Source organism: Emydura macquarii, unplaced genomic scaffold (genome assembly GCF_026122565.2).
Source record: "Emydura macquarii macquarii isolate MOO-44397 ecotype Brisbane River unplaced genomic scaffold, CSIRO-AGI_Emac_v2 contig_1146, whole genome shotgun sequence".
Lineage (NCBI taxonomy): Eukaryota > Metazoa > Chordata > Testudines > Chelidae > Emydura > Emydura macquarii.
The window spans coordinates 16,928,195-16,951,408 of record NW_027131283.1 but is presented as its reverse complement, the minus strand read 5'-3'; the positions used below and the strand labels follow the sequence as shown (position 1 = coordinate 16,951,408).

Here is a 23,214-nt window from a genome sequence, read left to right as displayed (position 1 = left end):
ATCAGAAGAATGTGTTGTCCTGCAATTCATTAAAAAAGGATGAGGAAATTAATTCTGCTTAATGTGGATAGAGAGAAGCCTTCCACTTTTCTATCTTGCGGTGGGTAAGTGCCCGTAAAAGGCTCAGTTCTATTGGTAAGTCATACCTGTAACGGGGAGATCCAGAAGGAATTCTTCCCTGCTGCAGAGAGGTAGCGTGACTGTTACTACACCCCTTCAGGAAGTGCAGCCTACTGCAGCCACTGTAGTCAGACAGCTCTGCTGACGGCTGCGTGGAGGCCATGGTGGGTAAGGGCATGTTCAGGGGGTGTTGTGCACCTCACAGGCCACTTGTAAGGAGTGGAAGGACTGCTATTGTACCTGCTACGCATAGGGACACATGGAAAGAGACTTACTGCCCCTTATACAGGGCACACTCATCTCCAAATAAGGACTTTGGTTCTGAGAACAGAATTTTCTATAACTCCTATACAGTTAGGAGAAAAAACAAAGTTGGGATTTCTTTCTTCCATGACTGTCAGAAGGCTCCAAACAGAACCTCTGACATTTTCTTCATAGCTAACGGTGGAGCTCTCTTCGGAGCTGCATATTAGGAAAACTTTACGGGAAGCTCAGAGTAAAATGGAAGCAGTTCAAAGCTAACTATGGTCTATTTATAACTCTGTTGAATATACCTTCTCAGCTATGGCGGACTTGTGAATTCATATTCAGCATTACTCTGCAGGGCCTGTCAACTGTTTCTGACAGAGATTCTTAAAATGATTCCTCTGTTTCCTCACTAATTCTTTTTGCAGTAAAATTGAAGTAAAGAAATAGCAAAATGTCATCCCTAATTGGCCAGCTCAACATAGCTCAAGATGCTTACATTATGGAGGCACTGGTCACAACTTTATAGTTAACATTCAGTGCAACTTGTGTGTGTGTGAATGCACATAATTATAATTACACAGATTCACATGCACACACTTTATGGTGCTCTAGAAGTAACAAGGGAGGATAGCTTTCCACCTAAAACTTCTCCTACAAAGCCTAGCTAGCACATTTCACTATTTATAGAAATCTCATGGTTTTTGAACTGACTCATTAATATTTCAAACAATATGTCACGCTGGAATTTTTTACACCTTTTTTGTTTTTTTGCATCTAAGTAACTTTGAATAAAGACACAGAAATACATAAGTTTCACTGACTTATTTTTAAAACCAGCACTGAAAAATAAAATCAGCAAGCTGGTACCTAAATAAATCAGCTGACACGTTACATGTGAATCTCTATCCTTTTCTTAAATATTATTTTGTTTTTATAACTGAACTCAAGTGCACTAGACACTAGTGGGGTGTCTAAGGTAAAACTGGAAAACTCTGGTACTGTTCTTCTGGGTCCAGAGGATGTGGGATTTCTGCAGGTAGCAATAGAACAGGGGCTGAATACTACAGGGGGACACTTTGAAGGGTGCATCTGTTGTCAGACTGCAGAGGAAAAACAAGGCTGGTATAGCCCAGCAGAGAGTGCTTGAGTAGCTGACAGGCTAATTGTGTCACGGAGCTAATATCCCATTAATATAGTTAGTACTCCCTCAGATTGGAGGCAGGTGATAACAAGGTAACTCACAGCCCTAGATGCCATGAAAAGTGCACAGCCAGCAAAAATATTTTTCCTTGTAATGGAATATTCCACCCTGACTGTTCAACAGGGTGGAGAGAATGTCTACTATATTTTCTTTTTAAAAATTACTGTAAAATTGCTGCATATTCTCAATGTATTTTATAGTCAGGAGTATCCTTTGATGCATTAGTTTCCAGAACTGTTCAGCCTTGCATTCCAGTTTTCTCACCCATACCATCAGACAATCCTTTTAGGACCCACAATGGGGCTCAGACTTTCAAAAGAGTTCAGCTCATATTTACACCAAAATCAAGGGCAAGATTTTCATATTAGCTACTCTATCTTTTTTGAAAATCTGGTCCTACTAACAAAAGTAAAATCCTCAGCAGTGTCTATTAACTGTATAGAAGAAACCACCACATACAGGCTGCTCTAGGATAGTACTCTTTCATTGCTATACCAATGCGCATACTTCAATGAAAGCGCTTTGGGCAGGGAACATTCTTACACTATGTTTACAGAGCATTGTGTAATCATACAAATGCTGATAATAATTAGGGATGAAATCCTTTTATTGACTTCATTAGGGCCAGGATTTCACCATACAACAACAATCCTATCCTGAAATTACCAGAATTCTCCTTTCCAAAGCTGTGCAGATATGGAACAGGTAATTTTTTTCACAGATGCAAATTATATTGAAATAACATCACTAACAGACAGCCAATAAAAATAAACACCACACACACATGGGTTCTGAAAGATCTTTCCTTTTGGGACTTGCAAAGTCACCTGCACTCTCCCTGAAGTCACTAGTTTGGATTCCTTCCAAAGCTTGCAACCTCTTAAATTTTAAGAATTTATTAGCTTGAAAAAGCCTCTGTGCATGTGCAATGATCAGAAAGTCTTCCTTAAACAAAAGCAGTGTTTAAAAGCTCTTTAAACTGTAATGGAGCGTTGAGGGAAATATAAATGGTGACCAAGGGGTGGAGGGTCCCAACTTTAGCCAATAAAAATTCATAGTTGGTCCTTTTCAACTGATGGCACTCAAATATTTGTGGCAAATTAAACTACCTCGTGAAAAGGTGTTGTGGTTATTCTATCATGGAAATGTAAGAGTCCCCATTTCAGTTATGAATTCTTGGTTTGGACTATCACAATTTTAATGTCATTTAGAAATGACAGCTGCATTTCCTTGATGTTACATGGGGTTCTGATTGTCTTCTTGACACGTGGAATCATAGACATTTAGGGCTGAAAGGGGCCTCAATAAGTCATCTAGTCCAGTCTCCTGCACTGAAGCAGAACTAAATATTATCTAAACCATCCCTGACAAGTGTTTGTCTAACATGTTTGTAAAAACCTCCACTGATGGAGATTCCACAACCTCCCCAGGTAACTTGTTCCAACACTTAACTACCCAAAAAGGTAGGAAGTTTTTCCTAATGTCTATCCAAGTGCTGTCCAAAATGTTTTGCTCCATGCCCCCCCCCTTACCCAGTCTGTGTCCCCCGCCCAGTGCTGGAGCTGGGGCCAAGGCCATGGAGACCAGAGTGGAGTGAGCAGAGGTGGCTGGGAAATGGGCGCAGCACGTCCAGGAACTCAGCTGGGGCCAGGAGTGCTGCGGGAGCAGGAGTGGGGCTGGGAGCAGGGAGCCAAGGCCAGGGACAATCTGGGGGCAGAGCAGGGCTAGGGGTTGCTCCCTCCACACCCCATATGGGGGCTGGCCCAGGCCACACCACGTCCCCCCCGCACATTCTTCTGCACGCCACTTAGGGGGCATGCCCACAGTTTAGGGGCCACTGGTATAACTTAAATCTCCCTTGCTGCAATTTAAGTTACTTAAGTAGTCCATTACTTTTTGTCCTGTCGTAAATGGCTAAGAAGAACAAATTATCACCCTCCTCTTTATAACAACCTTTTATGTACTTGAAGACTGTTATCATGTAACCCCCTCCGTCTTCTCTTCTCCAGACTAAACAAACCCAATTTTTTAAATCTTTCCTCAGAGGTCATGTTTTCTAGACCCTTAATCATTTTTGTTGCTCTCCTCTGGACTTTCTCCAATTTGTCCGTATCTTTCCTGAAGTGTGTTGTCCAGAATTGGACACAATACTCCAGCTGAGGCCTTATCAGTGCTGAGTAGAGTGGAAGAATTACTTCTTGCGCCTTGCTTATAAGACTCCTGCTAATACACGCCAGAATGATTTTTGCTTTTTTCCCCCACCACTATTACATTGTTGACTCATTTTGTTTCTGATTCACTATAACCCCCAGATCCTTTTCTGCAGTACTCCTTCCTAGGCAGTCATTTCTCATATTGTATTTGTGCAAGTGATTATTCCTTCCTAAGTGGAGTACTTTGCATTTGTCCTTATTGAATTTCATCCTATTTAATTCAGATCATTTCTCCAGTTTGTCCAGATCATTTGAATTTTAATCCTGTCCTTCAAAGCACTTGCAACCCCTCCCAGCTTGTTATCATCCACAAACTTTAAAAGCATATAAGTATAGAAACAGACCCATGACAAATCCCTGTAGGACTCCACTTGATATGCTCTTCCAGGTCATTTTTGAGCCATTGATAACTGCTTTGAGTGTAGTTTTCCAGGCAGTTGTGCATCTTTTCAACTGAATTTCAACAAATCCAGTCACTACTAACATAGCTGGATGGACAAGCAGAAACCAGCTCTAATATGGGTGCTGTTCTCTAGGAAGTCAAGATTTTTTTTTTTTAAACACATTTTGAATTCTGTCCAACCATTGCTAAAAGAACTATCCAGATAAACTGGTAGTTAGCCACCCTGTTCTATATAACTGTAAAGGAAACCCCAAGGTAGTAATGTTTTGCCAGTGAATTACACTGGCATTAGAAAAGGTTAACTAAGTGACAGCTCTAAAAATCTGCACAGATGTATCCTAGGCTTTCTACACTTTGCACAAGTTTTAGACCTGGTCACTGCTAATGAATCAGACTAACAGTTTAGCTGTTGCTGGGCATGTTCACTTATCGTGTAGTAATTAAATTTTGATGTCTCGCTTTTTTAAAACAGCAAAATAGGCAAGTTTTAACAGACCACAATAGTCACGATGAAGAAAAAACAATGATGCACATGCACCAGATTCTCAGCTTGTGTAAATTAGTATAGATCCAATTAAGTCCAGGCCAATTGACATCACCTGAGACTCTGGCCCAACCTGTCTAGAAAATCCTACAATTATTTTCTGTCTTAAGGAGGTTAGAGGCCGAACACTCTATTGACATAACTCCATTGACTTCAATGGAGGTGCAGCAGCAGATAAAACTGGCTTTGAATTTTCAACATCAACAAAACAAAAAATAAAAATCTGATCTCATATGCCAAATTTCATATCAAATGCAGTTTTTATTGCCCAATCATGAATCTCTTTAAATAGCAATTTTGAAAGTGCTAACATTATTCATGTCCTAGAAACTAGTTTTTGCTAAACCTCATTCAGAGCTCTAAAATATCTGATTTACATAGGTTTCACTTCAGAGAAACCTATACGAGACCATCCTTATTATGCAACTTCCTATCCTAAGAGATTACACAAACATAGCACCAAAAATATTAAGTACAATTCTTCCCATTAAAAAAACTAGTATGGTTAGGCAACTGATTTGTCAGTTTCTTGGAGGGCCACTCAAAACAGGTTTCATGGAGTATGAACACAGAAATCTGTATAACGTATGTATTTACCTGGTAGCATCATGCAACATGAGCTGCCCTATACATAAAAGAACCATATTTGTTAGAGAACTATTTAAATGTATGTGTGCTAAACCTATGTTGCATGCAGATGTTATCTTGTATAAAGTAGCATGTGTCTTCCTGGAAGTGGTGGACTCCATATGTTTTACCCCACGGGCTAAGGAGAAATCTCAAGGGGCTGGCCATATGTTCTACTTCATCTTTTGGACTGGTTTAAAATACTTAAGATAATTGGGTCACTATCATCACATGCATTTAAATGCAACAGGTAATGCACATCTATTAATGTTAGAGCCAATTCAATTTCTTATGCCTTAGAGACTACTGAATCCTTTGACTTTTTGCACTCTCCTTACTGGTGCTGAGACATAGCTGACTTCCCTCTTCAAATCACGGTTTTGATACTAATTGCAGTGGTCCCTTGTCTTCCTTCCTGCCTGCCTTAACTGGGTTGTCTGTCCCCTTAGCAAAGAAGCTGCTACAATATAATAGTGATCCATGTGAGTTGTAATAGGCTGGGCGCAGAGTGGAGAGAAAATGACTGAGAAGCCACGTCGAGAAGGATCTTTTATAACTGCACTTTATACAGATGTGCGGTGATGGAGGACAAGAGATGTTACTCTTCCTCTGTCATGCTTTCAGCAGTTTCAGCATGTTGAAGATGTAAGTGCTAAGCATTATTATTACTGTGTGGCTTGATTAATCTAGTCTATTAGTATCTCCTTTTCTTGATTAGAGAGGAACCTGTTACATTCTCCATGGATGAGATTGTCTGCAGCCTGAACTCTCTTGGCCTTTGGACTGCAACAGATTACCTTTCTCTAGCTGGGTTTGACTTAGTTTGCAATCAGAATATCTATGGTCTTATAGATGCACTGGAGACCCACTTTCCCTTGATTTGACTCCTTTCCATCCTGTTTCTTTGAAGTAGGTACTATGACTGTTTATAAACTATAATATACAAAACATTAACAGCCCCTCATTTGGCAGGGGAAGGTGATGATTTTCCTCAGATATGCACAGATCTGCCCCCTTCTCAAGGAACATTTCTTGATTCTGAAACAATTGCTATTTGAGGCCCACTTTCAAGCCTTCCAATGTTGGGAGAAGGGGATTGAGAGGATGTCCTATTCAGTTCCAGGTGTATTAGCATACCAATGACATTCCACTTTGATTTCAGGGTTTAGGCTTTCCTTTGAAGTCAAGATTGTGCTTCTTAGGCTACGTCTACACTGAAACTGCTGAAGCGTCTCAGTGTAGACATTCACTACAGTGACAGGAGAGGTTCTCCCATTGCTGGGGTTAATCCACCTTCCCAGAAGGTGATAGCTAGGTCGATAGAAGTATTCTTCCATCAACTTCATGCTGTCTACACCAGGGGTTAGGTTAGCTTAACTACCTAGTTCCAGGGTGTGGATTTTTCACTCCCCTGAGTGATGTAGGTGGGTTGTAGGGTTGTGGGTCTACTGTAGGGTAGACCTGGCCTCAGAGTCATGAACGATCAGTTAGGGGTTAGCTGATCATTACTATAAATTCATATCCACTATGTGTCTCAGCAGCTTTTTATATCATTTTGGTGGTGTCTCTGGAACTGCTATTAAGGAGTTCAAATCATACAAAGGAGAAAAGAGTGACTGTGATGATGGACACTTGTTCCACAACCACCACTGAAAACCCATATAGCTCACATACACACAGACCCTTTTCAAAATAGTTTTATACATGATGTTACTGAAATGACTAATTCTGGGGCTAGTCAATCAGGTTAATAATCCTGGTATCACTTTTTAACCATGCCCTTTCTAAGGGAGAACAGATGTTGGCTGTAGCACAAAGATGGGTTGATTTCTATTACAGTATCTCCCAGAGGTCACAATAAGGATCAGGATCCCATTGTGCAAACAGCTGTACAAACACCTGCTATCCTGAAGAGCCCACTGTCTAAGATGATAAGCAATATAGGAATGGTCAGGGAGAAGAATGCAATCAAATGATCTATATTTTTTATAAACTTAGATACATTTTAAAAGTTAAATACATTCCCTCTAACTGCACTCAACTGCACCTCAGCCTATACTGTTAAAACTATGCAGCAATGAGGCATGAAGACAGGATTACAAGGCTTAATTATTGTAGTTCCTCTTCACAGGACTTCCAGCAGTGCTTCTCTATTGCATGTAAATTGGTTAGAATGCAGTAGCACATTTGCTCACTGGTTTCAGTAACCAGGATATAACACACACACCTTGTGCTGGCTGTGTGTAAATGAGCAGATTGACGTTAAGGTGGTACAGTTGATTTTTCGATCTCTTAGCAATGTACACCTTGGCTAATTAGGGAGTTCTCCATGAGCTTCAACCTGATGGATGATGAGACACCATGTGTCTTTTACATATTCCATTGTTGCACCTTAAGTCAGCAGGAGATCATGCCATTGCTCTGGTAGACTTGGATAACTCCTAGAATATCTCTATTACTCTCTTCCCATTGGAAAAAAAACATCTTTTCCAAGGGTGTTTCAGTACAACTACTGATGGCCACATATTTATTACTTTTCACTCCTGCATCCTGTAATTGGTTTAGAACTACTATGCCATCTAACCCTGATCTACAAATGGCTTTTTTAAGTTACTGAATTAAAGCTCTCCTCCAGTTTCATAGGATTTAGCAAGACCACTTACTTTGTATCCATTCCTAAATGGTTATAAACTTAAATACAACCCACCTGCCCTTCAATAGCCAGGATCTATCCATCCCTGTTGGCTCAAACTACCTTCTCTTTCAGCTTGCATACAGAAAAATTTTAACTACAAGAGGCGTTGTCACATGCCTCACTCTTGCAGTCAGTGCAATTTTTCTTGGAATCTCTCCATGAGAGAGACACAACAGAAGAGATTGTAAATGAACAAACACACTGGTTTATGGCATATTACAGCATCTGAATTTACTAATTCTTTTCCTTTTACAACTATGGGATAAGCCATACCTCAGGATTGAGGCCAATTCCATGCATAAGACAATTTGGATAGAAAAAAGCTCAACGAAAAGTAAAGCTGTAATACAAAATGGCAGACTGGCCTCCTTTGATTACTTGTGTAACAAATATCAGCTACCGCTTTCTCACAGTTCCTTCTTTCTGCAGCTAAGGATGTGGAACAGTTGGTCTGTTTCAACTCGCTCACCTGTAGAACATGCTAAGAAATATGGAAACAGAAGTCACTTTGGAGGAATTACTTAAAAATGGCTTAGTCCTTTACATTGCCCTCTCAATCTCAGTCTCAAAGAAAAAGGGAGAAAGAACTTAGTTTTATTATTACAAATGAAACCTGGAAGGATATCTGGTTTAATGTGAAAGATACTTCAGTTTCTTTATCCTTGCAATTCTTCCAGAACAAGACATTAAGCAGGTACTACTGGACTCCAGAATGTTTGTTTAAGGCTAGACTGGCAACATAGATGAATGCTGGAGATACAAACAGCCTCTTGCCAACCTTTCACACATCCTCTATACCTGTCAAAAATGTATATGTTGTGCAACACCATATTTCAGTGCTCTCTCAAGAGTTCTTTTGAGAAAATCTGCAATTCCTCCCTCATACACAGACTGGCTTAGTGAGCTCTCTACTACGGTATTAATGGAAAAAAAGGACTCTGTCTAATAGAAACACTGGGAAAAAATATGAGGACGTCAGGTCACACGAAACTATTGCATACTTTTAGTATATATTGTCCCTGATACTCATAGGCTATGTTCTCACTTATTTATCTAGTTAGTCAATTTAATCATTAATGACTTGCATGATCTCTAAGGTTTCACGATTTGTTTGGGGGTTTTTGGTTGTTTTTTGGGGTGAGGGGGGGACGGATTGGAGGATTAATTTGGTTTAGTTTTTTGCCAGGTTTTACAAATAATGAACATTGAATTTTGTTATGTATATGCTATTTCCATTTTGGGCATGTATTTATATGTTTTCTTTTGTTATGGGTTTATATTTTATATAAAAAAGCAATAAAAATAAAGTTTAAAAAAGATGAAAATATATCTGCGAATTAAGAATGACTCAGTTTCTTGGCAAATGACCATGGTTGTCCTGAGACTGAACAGATCACTCTTATGATGCTAAACATTTTCACAAACCTCATCTGAAGCCACATTTAGTTTGGTGCTGTACAGTGTGATAGGAATGCAGGAACTGCTATGCACGGTCAGACCAGAGGTCTCTATATCCAGTGTCTCATAGCGATCATCACGAGATACTTCAAAGGAAGATGTACAAACCCCTTTGTAGGAAGATGTAGAATAATCTGCCTCCCATAAAGATCTCATCCCAATCTCTAATAATTAGAGATTGGTTTAAACCCTGAAGAATTATTAGTTTAATATCCCTTTTAAAAATTTGGTTAACATTAATTATGATGATTCTGCCTATTCATGATATCTATATAAAGGCCGAATCCCTTTTTGAATCTTCCTAATCCTAAATCTAAAACTGATTAAAATGTGGAAAAACTCCCTGTTCGTCACTGTATGTTCCCCCCCCCCCCTTACCTCTTATTTCCTGAAGATTAGGTAATATTTACTTCTGAATTTAACTATATCCACAAATATTCTCCAATTCAGCAAACAATGAGCCTACAGGGCCAAATACATGACTCCCAGCCATGCTCTTCCATCCTCTTCTACTATAGGATAAAGTCAAGAATGACTGTAGACTGCTAGTGAACTCAAATGAGTCAGTGCAATTAATCTGCTAAGGAAAAGATGAACACAAGCAAGTATTAATTGTGTGCATCCATTTTTTGAGAAACTTTTCATATCACATGCAAGTTTGGTCCAGCTCTGAGGATCCTACCGAGTTGCTAAGTTACCAGCAATAAAAACCTGCATTTGTTCAGCTTTCTCCTTATCATTTGGCTCAAATGGTGCCGACCAGAGGGCACAGTCTCGGCTTGAATGTAACCTTTTGGTCTTTGGTCACACCAGTGAACCCCTGAATGCAGCACAAAGGATGGCCACCTTGCCTTTTTGTTTGCATTGTTCCCAGTCAGTGAATTTTCTTTTATATACTCAGTCCTTCACTAGTGCTTTCATCAAATATATCTGTTTAAAGCCAAATGAATAGACTTGCTTCAGAGTTCAAATGCTTTAAAGTTGGTTTTGCTGCTTTAATGTTTTGTACATAATTGACATGTACTGAAGCAGCTAGTTGTTTCTTTGTTATGTAAATGCTTGCTATTTTTTATCTGTCAGTCACTTGATAGCACGAGTATAAATTAAATTGTTCTTAAGTTACTCCATCAACCTGAAAAAACACATCATACTTGAGTATGTTGTACCTCCTATTGTTATAAGCATTACTTAAGATTGCTGTGCCTGTAGATAATACAGGAACAAATATTATTTGATGTATGATAGCACAGTGATCCCAATTCAGCAAAGCACTTAAGCATATACTTAACTTCAAGCACACAAGAAGTTCCACTGAAGTCAATGGGATATAAGCATCTGGTTAAAGTAAAGCATGTAATTATCTAAACTGGGGCCATAAGGAATGAATCTTGCTAGACAACCTTGGCTGCTTTTTTTAAATAGAATTACAAAATTAGTTTGTCTCCACTAGCGCTTTTGTCGGTCAAGGGTGTGAAAAAAAACCCACACACCTCACTGACAAAGTTTCACCGACAAAAGCGCCGGAGGGGACAGCACTATGTCAGCAGGAGCCGACCTAGCTACCGCCGTTTATTGGAGGTGGCATCGCAGGGTTGCTACGCCCCAGCGTGGGCATCAGTTCATGTATGCGGGGAAGGAGAGGAAAAGGCCATGGGTTTATGCCTACTCTGTTAGGTTCTCTTCCAGGATGGCAGCAGGGTGGTCCAACACCGTAGGGCCCCCAACAGCTCAGTCTCTCTTCAGGGCTTGCCTGGACTCTGGGTGGGGCTCGGCAGCAACAGCAGTCACCTGGAGAGAGCTAGCAGCATGCTTCCTCCCTGGTCAGCAGTCCACCCCAACTGAGCTGGATAACTGGCTTTTATACCTCCCGTCCTGACTGAACATGCCCAGCAAAGGTTGGGGGGGTGGGGGAGGGGCTTTTCCAGCCAGCAATGAGTCCTTAACCCTCGCTATACCAGTGCAGGGTTGGTTTAATTTTGCCAGAGAGAGAGCTCTCTCCCATTGGCATAGAGCGGCTACACGGGAGACTATGTAGCAGTGCAGCTGCAGCAGTATAGCTGTGTGGCTATAAGGTCTATAATGTAAGGTCTGTAGACTTTCTTAGAGAAGGAAACAGAGTAGTCTTACCATACATGATTTTACAAAGGAATGCAACATCGTGCTTCACAACATTTAAAAAGACCTGGAATGTGCATTTTGAAACTGAATAAAAGACTAAATGAAGGATAACAATAAACAGCAATATTCTGAGATGTGGAGGTGGCTAGTGTCACATGGCAATGAATGGTTGCTCTGATCCTGCAATTGGCTTTAGTAGGGCTCTGCATAGGAGCAAGAAAGGACATTCCATATCAATAGTTGTAGGACCAGAGCCTGAATTAACATCCTGATTATTGTTCTAAAGTAACCAGCACACTGTGAACAGAATAAAGAGCTCATCTGCATATATTACTGTGTTGAGTAGCATTAGATTTAGATCAAAAATACAAAAATTACAATTTAGAGTATTAAAGGCTACTGTATGTTAAAGCAAACTAATAAGTATTTGTTTTTTTTGTGACTTAGCTGAGGGAATTTATGAAGATCTGGGCTCATTAGCATTTAGTTATGCCTTTAAATTAAAAGCAGCTAATGAATTGTAATTAATGTTATTCTACAGAAAGCAGTGAAGTGAAAACCGCAATAAAAGAAAATCATCAGTCCTGTGAAAATAAAGAGAAGACTTCAAGGAGCTAATAAATGAATATAGTGTCCATAAACAGAACACCACATCTTTTTATTTGGAAGAGAAAGAGCCGCTCTCCCTATAAAGATCACATGTTGTTGGACATGTGAAAACAGGAAGCTTTTGTATTGGTAATATATCCTTCACATATGGCTTTTTCATTTTTAAATGAAACAGAAGCCACAAGAGGTGTTATATATTAACACACCTAACTTTTTCTTAAGGACCCTAGATAGTTTAGTTCACCAGGCATCTCCTAGAATTAGAAATGCCACCAGAGGACATTCAACTGAGAGAACATTACACATTACCTTACATTAGAATCCTGGGGCCTGATTCTCATTTACATTTAGGCCACTTTACACTGATCTAGCAAGGTAAAGGGATCTTAGAATGGTTGTAAATGTAATTTAATTTATCTTTTAGACTACCAGAGTGGTATAAAGTGGCCATAGGGTTTGTCTACATGCAAATCTTGTGCCACTTTAACTATACTGGCATAGTTAAAGTAGTACAAATCCCCTATTATGGACGCCATTATATCACATGAAGGTACTTCATATCAAAATAGCTATTTCCCTAGGGGAAAGGAAAAAAAACTATATTTGAATAAGGCATCAGTATAACTGCATCCACACCAGGGATTGTACTGGTATAACTAGATGGGGTAATAAAAGGAAATAAGTTATACTGGTACAAAATCTGGGGATAGACTAGACCTTAGATATAAATGAGAATCAGGCTCTTGATCTGTTCTTTGTTCATCTGCCCCAAGGGTCCTCCTCATGCTGAGTACTACAGAATTCTATCTTGTTAACCCACCATTTCAAATATTCACATAATGTTGCTCAAGGAATTAAGGCGGTCGTTTTGATAGAATGAGCCTCATTTTGAAAGTGCTGTAGAGCAATGTGCCCAGTGTCCGACTAAGACTGCGCGTTGGATGCACACTAGCTGCCTGAGCCCCAATCTAGGTCAAGACTGACATAAGACTGATAGTTCCTTGAACCTAACTGGAAGAAATAGTGGAAATTATATATACTTTTCAATTGAGGGACAGCTGAGGACTGGGTGTTGCCCACATATACAACTTGAGTAGCCTATTAGATTCCCAATAGATTCTAGAATCCAGGTGCCAACAGGGTCCAAGATGCATTTTTTTTTAAATGGCAAGGCTGCAGCCTTTCCTTTTTGGACATAGGCCTTGTGATACTGACCCATGCCTTTTCAGTAATGCAGTCTTGAGGTGATAAAATGCTCTACATGGGGCTGTGCCTTAACACCACCTAAGAACTTCAGCCAGTACAAAATCTGATGACACACTCACAGGGAGCATCGAATACCAGTGCTAGGAAATCTGCACCAGCCCCTAATTGGTTTCCAGGTCCAATATCAGAGGTGGTTTTTGATTTTTGAATCCCTGAATCTGAACCCTGGTAACCTAAGAAATCACATCTCTAATATGTGGGGCATGTAGCACCAGAAATTATTAAGGTTGTATGCCACTTCCCATTATAAGGCCCCGTTTTCAGTATTTCATAACCTTGGCAAAATTTAACTGTGTGGGCTAAAAGTTTGCAAGGCTGGGTGTCTGCCTCAAGGTGATTTTTTCTGAGGAAATTTCAGCCAAAATGTTGCAACCACTTCTGAGAATGAGGTCAGCAAAAATACATTATTTTGTCCATGTTAAAAGTTTCTAGCAGCATTTTCCTTGAGAAAGCCTTCCCAGGCTTTGGAGCAGAACTTGCAATTAGGTTAGCCGGAGGACAAGGAAGAAGAAAGGGAAACTGGTACCATCTGGGCAAGGAGATTGGGGACATGTAGTTTGAGGGTGGGGAACTGGGAATGGTTGCGCAAGGAACAGGGAACATGAAGGGAAGACTGAGACTGGGAATCCGGATGGGGAGACCAGGGATGGCCAGGAAAAGAGATGGGGTCATTGATGAGGAACCGGGGGTGGGTAAGAGTCAGGCATATGGCAGGGACAGGTTGGAGGAGTCAGGACAGAAACCTAAGGCCACTCCCTTCAGAGCCCGGAATGTAACCCAAGATTTCAAGTCTCACCGTTCTTCTGCTGACAGAAAATATCTGTGAAACCTACTAATGCTGATCCACACAGAGGATGACAACCTACTATCAATTACAGGACAGTGCTCACTTAACGAGTAGCTATTCAATATTTTGTTTTATTCTCATTGTTCAACGTGTGGCCCAGGCCTTATATACAGAACACTATTCAACTGCTGCTCTGAATACAGAGTGGATAATTTCCTAGGGACTTTTCTATGGTGCTCATCACTATAGTATCAGAACGCTTCATAAATATTAATTTATTATCACAACACCAGTGCGAGTTGAGTGGTTATCATCATCCCCATTCTACAAATGGGGACTGAGGCACAGAGAGATTAAGGTCAAAAGTATCCAATAATTTTGAGTGCTAAACGTGAGATACCTAGGACCTGATTTTTCAGAACACTTAGCATTATATAAGGCTCTATAAGATCAAAGAATACCCTCCATTGACTTCAGTTGCAGCTGAGAGTACTCAGAGTTTCTGTAAATCAGACCTCAGGGTCTCAGATCAGGCTCCCAGAAAATGAGGAATGCACAATTAGTGACCATCTGTGAAAAGTTTGGTTTAAATGACTTGCTTAGGATCACACTGAAACTGTGGCAGAAGCAGAGATAGAATCCAGTTCTCCAGGGCCTTTAACCATGAGACCATCCTTTCTCTTCTGGCAAACCCATCTCATTCACAAACCACCTTCTGCAACAAATGAAGCAAGAGTCCTACAGACAACAGCCTCATTCGCTACATAGCTCTGATCCATCCCCAGAGTAGGATCCATCCCAAGCACTGAATGAAGCAGGGGTCCTGTAGAAAAACAATAGCATATTATCATGTAATTAGACTATATCACAATGCCCATGCACAAGGGATCTGAATTAAGGTTCCACGGGCAACCCTAACTCTGGCATTTTCTAACATTTGCATGCTTGATTTTGCAACCTTAATAATATTCCTTTAACATAGATTTTTGTGGGTAATATACTGTACTTAGCGGAGTTACTACAGCCTACAGCCCTCTGCATTAAACTGTATTGGGACGGTGACACTTTTAGGGAAAGGAAGGGAATTATTTTGCCTCATCAGCCCACCAAAGCATGGATTGCTTTGTATCTTATGTGTACATGTAATATATTCTGTATTATAAAAATATGGGGCCAGAGCCTCAGCTAGGGTGAATCAGCATAGCTCCCTTAACTTCAGTGGAGCTGTCAATTTACACTGCCTGAGGAGATGTGGTCCATGGCCTTTTAGACAATATCATTTGCTATTTACTTGGTTTGTAGTCAAGTGAGGAATCCTGGTACTATCAGCTTCTTACTCTGCTATAGTTAATAAAAAATTGCATTGAATTCCCTTTTTAAAGGCCCCCTTTTTTTTTTTAATTAGAAAGTCTATTGTAATGATTCTCAGTTGAGTCTCTACAAACACTTCCACATTGCTTTAGTTTAAAAAAATGATTGGCGTCTCATTGAAACAATACATAGAATAGAGATATTTCCAGGTATTTGCCATTAGTGCTTATGTCTCTATTTCTAATCACTACATTTTAAATAACACTTGAGAGTGTTTATCTTCTTTGTCCCTATGGTAGAACTATATTGCCACATTTATCACTTAGAGCATAAATTGTAATATCATGGCAATACAATACTATGGAGAGCTCCCAGGACCGAAAAATAAAATGATGGCTAACATTCTAAAGTCCAGTACTCATTTTAAACATGTTGCTTACCCTGTAAACAAGCCTATTCTAAACAATATTAATTCTACAGATAGAACAGTGGCTATGATATACACATCTATGTGTATACATACACCCCCCCATACACACATAAGACCACCATTGGAGAGAATCTGCTGTGTATTTCAACACTATGGCGTTATAAGCAAAATATGATTTGAAACCTTAGAAGATTACTATTTCTATTTCTTCAGAATTTATATCCAGCTGTGGGGGTTATCTGCAGCAATAAAAAATTACAAGATTAAACCCATAACCAGACACTTCTGATTAGCCACAGCTTTCTGTCCGTTCTTAGATATGTGACTGATGACAATGAATCAATACTTTTTGTATCTTTCAAAGATTCTTTTCTAGGTTTGTGCTTTGCCTTCAAAAACCTTTCTGTCGTATTGTATGGTTATACACTGGGCTATACACTATACTGGGTTATACACTGAGGTTCTCTCGCTACCTCTTGGCTCCTTGGTGACACGTCAACAGCGTTAAAAGGGCTGTAATCTGGTACAGATGTGCAGTAGCGTTGCCCTACTGGGCAGTAGTTAGAGGCAACTCGGGTCAAAGATGTGTTGTTGTTTTGTTGTTTTTTGAGATGGGAGAAACTAAATCATGTTTGCATTGTGAAGGGAAAGAGTCAGAAGAGAGTAAGAGGTTGATGAAAAGGGGAGGGGAATGAGAATGTGCATACGGGAGATCAGAAGATGGGATGGTGTCAATGGTGCAAGTAGAGAGAGAGAGAGAGGTGAGGGCAAGGAGGAAGAAGGGTTTGAGGAATATGTAGTGAAAAGGCAGCTGGGATGGCATACAGGGATTCAGTTAGGGTAGAGAAGTTGAGTTGCTTATCTAGGAAGATAGCAGCATTGAAGGCAAGAGTAGATCTGTAGTGGAGGAAGTCCACCTGTCAAGGGATTTCCACCTGAGATGTTCTGCAGTGCTAGGGCAGGAGCAGAGGAAGAGCATAGTGGGGGTGAGCCAGGGTTGGGGGTTGGTAGGGCAGGAAAATAACTGGGCGTGGGGATTGCCCCTTCTTGGAGCCGACTGTTGGGCTGGCTGTTAAGCCACACAGATCTCAGGAGGCCAGCGGGAGGCCTGTGCATTAATGTTGGTTCTGTGTCCCTTGGCAGCTCCCCTCAAAATCTCAGTGCAGCACCACTGAAACTGTGTTGCCATATCTTCCCTCATCAGCAAATGCCCAGAGAGACCCTCTTAAAAAGGAACCGCCACCTTGGAGGTGTAGGAATAAAATTGTAATTGTAACCCTGTAGCTTAATTCATAGCTTTTAATTGTAATTGTAACCCTGTGGATTAATTCATAGCTTTTAATTCATACCCTTATTTGTGGTAACCTCTATATGGTTATTATTGAAATCATGTAACATTTGAACTTCTCTGAGTCATACTCCATATTGTGAATGTAAAACCCCATTTTGACCTATGTACTCCATCTTGTGTAAAAACCCCATTTTGACCCTATGTACTCCATCTTGTGTCAAACCCTTTCTAAACCTTTAGATGAATAAGATAGTTATCTGAACAAGGTATGAATGGAGGGTGTATGTGTGTGTGAGTCAGACCCAAACTGCCAGCTTGTCCTGATGAAGTTGTCCTGATGAAGTGTGAAGTCCATCCTAGGCTGCAGAGTGTGAACATAGCCCCAAAAAGCAAAGAAGGATCCACCCCAGAAAAACTTAATCAAACTTAATCAAAGACATCAAAGAACAAGCTGAAAGTCACGTCTGCTATTGTACCAGCAATCAACGGTCACAGAGAAGCGACGTGACACAGCAGAACTGAAAAACCTATAAAAGACTGGGTGAGATTTCAAGGCTTTGGGGAAAAACAGCGTTCTACACATCATCTAAAGAAGAGCGTCGGTGCGCGCCCGACAAGGACCCTGCTCTCCTCGTGCCCAGCTTCCCTGGCCAGGTAGCTGCCACGAGCCACGAACTCCAGCAACGGACCCTAGCTACGATCTCAAGCCACGACCAGGACTGGTAGCTATATGTAACTATAGAACGCTTTCTGGTGTGTTTCGGCGCGTGTATGTGTGTGTGTGTGTGTAGGTTTAAGTTAGTTATTACTTTAGTTTTTGTCAATAAATGCGGCATACTGCCTTTTCCCCTTGAAAAGGTCCCGAGTGCTTAATTTTGCACAACAGAGGGGCCAAGGAAAATTAATATAGGTTGGGAGTGACTGTATTAACTTGCCTGGGGCTTCACTGTGGTTCTAATGGGGAGACTTGCACAATTCTCTCCTGGTTAAATGCACCCCTCGCCTGACCATTCCCCTGTCCCCAAATGGATCAGCAGAATTTCTTTTACAGAGTTTGGGCAAGCAGGAGGCACTGTCACAGAGGCTACTGACTGCCTCAACCCCTTTCCATTTGGAGTGAGATGCTCAGGGTACAGCGGTTCCTCTCTGGGCACAGCTCATGGAGACACACACACTCAGTCCCACTGTTATTTTGTATGTGATAAATTCATATAAGAACAAATACATCAATGTTATTAACTATCAAAGGCAATATTCATGCATTCATTGTTATTCACAAATGCACTGGCACTGCTCTATGCCTGACTCTTTTGGCTACTGCTGTTCATCTCTGGTTTCACTATACCTTCAGCCAGTATTTTGTAACCTGGATTACAAGGAGTCAGGAAAATCTCAATTCTACTGTACTTCAAGAAAGAGCTTAGATGCAGGAGAAAAGGAGTAAAATCAGAAGCAACTTGCCAGTTCTCATTCAGGTGAATCAGAGTGGGGGGGAAATATCAGCAAGGTTAGAATAAAAATGAAAGAAAGTACACAATTTTCCCTGGGCAATGAAAAGAATGAATGCAGCAAGCTTGCCACACAATTTATAAAAGCAACTGTTTCCCATGTTACTCTTTATCAACATTTCCTGCAGTCAGAAAGCATGATCATGACTTCAATCCAGCTATTACAGCGATAAGCCATGTACAAATAATGAGCCAAATATATTTTCCTCTCATTTTCTTCTTCCCCCCAACTCCCAAGGACTTGAAAAGAAAAACCTCTGTTTTCCCCTCTGATCTATGCTATGTCTATGCTATGACACCGGACTGTCTCTGTACAGACTGAAGTCTACAAAGGCCAATCTTGCCATTAGAGCAACAGAGCTATGACTAGTAGTAAAGGTAATTCCTGAGTAACTTCAGGTGCTTGCTTATTTTTCGGGATTGACATGCTTCCTTATAAAACTGGAGAGCCAAAATAGCGGATGTGTGTGGGGGAAGAGTCTGGAAAAGCCACACTCATCCTGACATGAGTGTTCTTGTAAGTGCCCCAAAATGTGGGGCCGGACATTTGTTTGGCGGATGAGTTGTTTGTTTGTTTTTTGCCTTATTTAGGTGATGTAGTTTCAGCTTTCACATTTGATGAAAACAGTTTTGCCAGCTGCTCCAAGATAATCACAGCGCTATGCACTGACATATACATGAGACAAGCCACAAAATGGTAAAAATATCAAAGGAAAAGAAACAAACAAGCAAGCAAGCAAAAGGCAAATATAGCAATTCAAGGAAATGTAATGAGATTCTGTTTATACTCTACACATATATCTGCTGCTTGAAAGCTCCCATTTCTCACATGTAAACTACTGGAAATATCATATTTGGGGGAGGGAAATTTTCAGATATGTGGCTAAAGCTCTTGGTGAGGATGCACTGTGTTTAGTGGCATACCATAGCGGTGTGCAAGGAACGAAAGAGCTTCACACCAACTTTCACAGATCCCCAATCCCAGGGCCAGCCTCTGGGCTACTTTAAGTTACCCTCAGCTGCAAAAGGCTGTTGTGGCAGTTGTGTATCACGGGGACTTAGAAGCAGTCTGATCCTCTTTCCTCCCAGGAAGCTGCCTCCCCCACATGCTGGGTTGTGAGGGGATGAGTAGTAGGAAGAGTGCATGGTGTGAAACTTTTTAAAAGTCAGTCATCCAATCAGGAAGTTCCAATGATACTGTGACGCTGGCAGACTAGGTGCCAGCTCATGCCAAGGCCCTCAGGCCTCACTAAACACTGACAAATACATAGCTGGAAACCGGGCAGGCTTATCTGTGTGTTAGTATTGTTAAAACAGACATTAAGTTCATAAGAATGTGTTTAGATTTGATTAAATGCTTGTAGGATGCTGCATGTATTGATCTGTATCCCATGGTATAAAGTTATATTAAGTGTTTGCATTATAAACCTCTATAACTGTGAAACTCACTAAACAGGCAAGAAGCATTACTTAATGCAAGAAGGCCCACTGAAACCAAATGAGCCATTGTAAAACATCAAAGGACAAAGACTTTGTTTGTGCCCATCTCTTCTTCATGTGTGTGGGGGGGAGAGGTGGGCAATCAACACCTGTCCCATCAGTTTGAACTCTGGGGAAAGGGAATAAAAATCCCTGATCAAGAGGAAATGTATCACTATGCTGCTTGGAATTTGAAAAGGGCAATATTTCTAAGCATAAGCAAGGGATCCCCAATCTGCTTAGTTTAGGTTAGCTCTGGAGGACCTACTTGAATATCACAGTAGTTTCTATTACCTTTTAGAACCTAAGACTGTAACTCATTTGTATGTGTATGTTTACCTGCTTTAACCCTCTAGCTAACTCTCTCATTTCTTTTTCTTAGTTGATAAATCTTTTGTTAGTTTATTACAGGATTGGCTACAAGCATGGTCTTTGGTGCCAGGTTTAAGGTGCAATTGACCTGCAGTAAGCGACTGGTCCTTTGGGAGTTGGATTAACCTGAACATTGTTGTGATTTTTAGTGTAAAGGACCACCCATCACAAAGACAAGTTTGCCTGAGTGGCAAAATAAACTGGAGTACCCAAGCGGACTGTGACTCCATGTTAAGGCTGTTACGGTGTTTGAGGAGTTCACACTTGTTACTTGGCTGGTGAAATCTAAATATAGAACTCACAACCAGTTTGGCGTTTGTGCCCTGCTTCTTGACAGTCTGCACTGAGGCTGATACTTATGCTCATGCGCTACTGAGTGAGCCTGATAGACCCTATGTGATTTTAGGTGATGAAATCAGACAGCTTGAAAGGAATAATTGAACTGAAAGTTACAAATGCCACGTAGGCTGAAATTTGTGACATAAATTATTTACTGAATACGTGTAGATAATAAATACATTTGAAGAAAACAGAAATGGTCTGTGAATGATTCATGAACAGAGAACACTTCCCTTGTCTTTTAGATTGTAAACTTGTTTGGGGCAAGTATTGTGTCTTCCGACTTGTCTGTACAGTGTCTAGCACATTTAGGATACTCCTGTCATATAAATAAAGCACCTCAAGTTGCTCCATATGGGGGATGTGCATCTATGAATTTGGGTTGAGATTTTTCTGTGGTGTGATAATTATTCTTCACAGAAGACTCCACTGCTTGAACCTTTTGGAGATGAAGAGGGTGCTTTTAGCATTCAAGCGTGAGTTAAAATCTAGCTGAGCTCCTCTGATCCCCGAGCTATTTTCTGTGTTGTAAATTTAACACTTGCATGATTCTAGGGCTTAAGTGACATATATTGGCAACTTGTATTTAAACAGTATTTAATAGTGATGCCAATAAATCAAAAACAGAGTTTCAGTAGAGCTGAATACAGATACCTCCACATCCCCAGACATGTCTTTACTATGAGTAATGTACATTGAAATCTTAATTCCCACAGACTGAGATAGAGTCAAGCTAACGCAGAAAACAATAACGCTATCTGACATGCATGACCTTTTTGATTAAAACAACTTCTCTTTCTTACAAAAGGCACTTACTACATCTCATTAGCAGCTTTGGACTCTATTCTTTAAAATACTGTACCAGCCAATTCATATTCTTTATTTCTGGTGGCATCTGGAACTGACTTGATTTCCTTTTGAAACTAATGAGATCCTAGTATTCTATTGTAAAAAAATCAGTGGTGTATTTTTCCTGGTTAATGACATAGACCTCCATCTGATGTGCAACATTTTGGGTCAATTTTCTAGACCTCCGAAGAAGTTTGACTGAGTAAGAACTGAGTACAATCAAGAAAGGACCTCAGGATTTGATCCTTCACTTGTAAAAGAGCCAGCCTAGAATTACATCAGATCATCTGATATGTAGAAAAACAGACATGTTAAAAAGAACTATTGCAGTTCTGGGCACTACTGAAAACCCTAGGACAGAGAGAAGTTAAAAAAACACTATTAGGGCTAACTGGGTAGCGGTTCCTCAATTCTGTGCTTGTGCTCCTGATCCACCAAAGAAAATGGGATGCTAGATTGGGACCTATGAACCATAGGAAGAGGAATCACAGATTGGCCTTAAGTGTGTCCCCAATTTAAGGTGATAATTTTGAAGGGCTAACCTCCCCCCTCCCCCCCTTTTTTTAAAAACATGGCTATATACACTGATGTACTATAATTTTTCTTACTTGGTTTTTATGATGTGCCACATTTACCTTTAGATCACTATGTTTTTGCACTAGGAATATGCTACAAATTAAACTGTAATTGCTTAGATGGAAAAGAGTGAAAGCACCCTCCTATTAGGATTTGAATTCATAACATTTCAAATATGCAGTCATTGTATCTATCAGTTAACACTCATCAGGATTTAGAAGTATTGTTTAGGCCAATGAAAAGCTTCCATATTTTTGAAAATTGAATATGAAGTCTACAAAGTTTAAACAAAATGTGTGTTATGTAGTTCATAGAAAGATCTATACAAATACAAGCTTCCATGAAAATTAGATGTAACAATATATATCAAATATTATCTTTGCCTTTTGCACAAAGAGTCATTTAAATTGATTTAATTCAGTCTGCACATTGAAAATGTAGTGAGCTACTTGACGTTGATAAAATATATATGAAGACATTCTAAGAAAATTCTTGCTCAGAATTTGCTGTTTTTATTATATAAAATGGACATCTTTTCTACTATGAAGTCCTTGGTTTAGATCCATGGTTATTCAGTTTTATATTGCACTATAATTATGTTAAAATGATTATGAAATATAAATAAATAGAAACTGAGCATATGGTTTCCTGAGTGCATAAAATGTCTGTTCATAGTACATTTAAAACACTCTATGTGTATGCAATATATAATAAACTTTAGATCAGATTAATTAAAGTTGGTACAAGGAGAGTATGCAATTTTCAAAGG

At 40.1% G+C, this 23,214-nt stretch overlaps 1 protein-coding gene across 2 annotated transcripts in view; it reads right to left on the bottom strand.

Annotated features, from left to right (window-relative positions):
- The window catches only part of NKAIN2 (sodium/potassium transporting ATPase interacting 2), a 693,641-nt gene that overhangs the window by 561,124 nt on the left and 109,303 nt on the right, over positions 1-23,214 (bottom strand). The gene's annotated exons all lie outside the window — the stretch shown is intronic.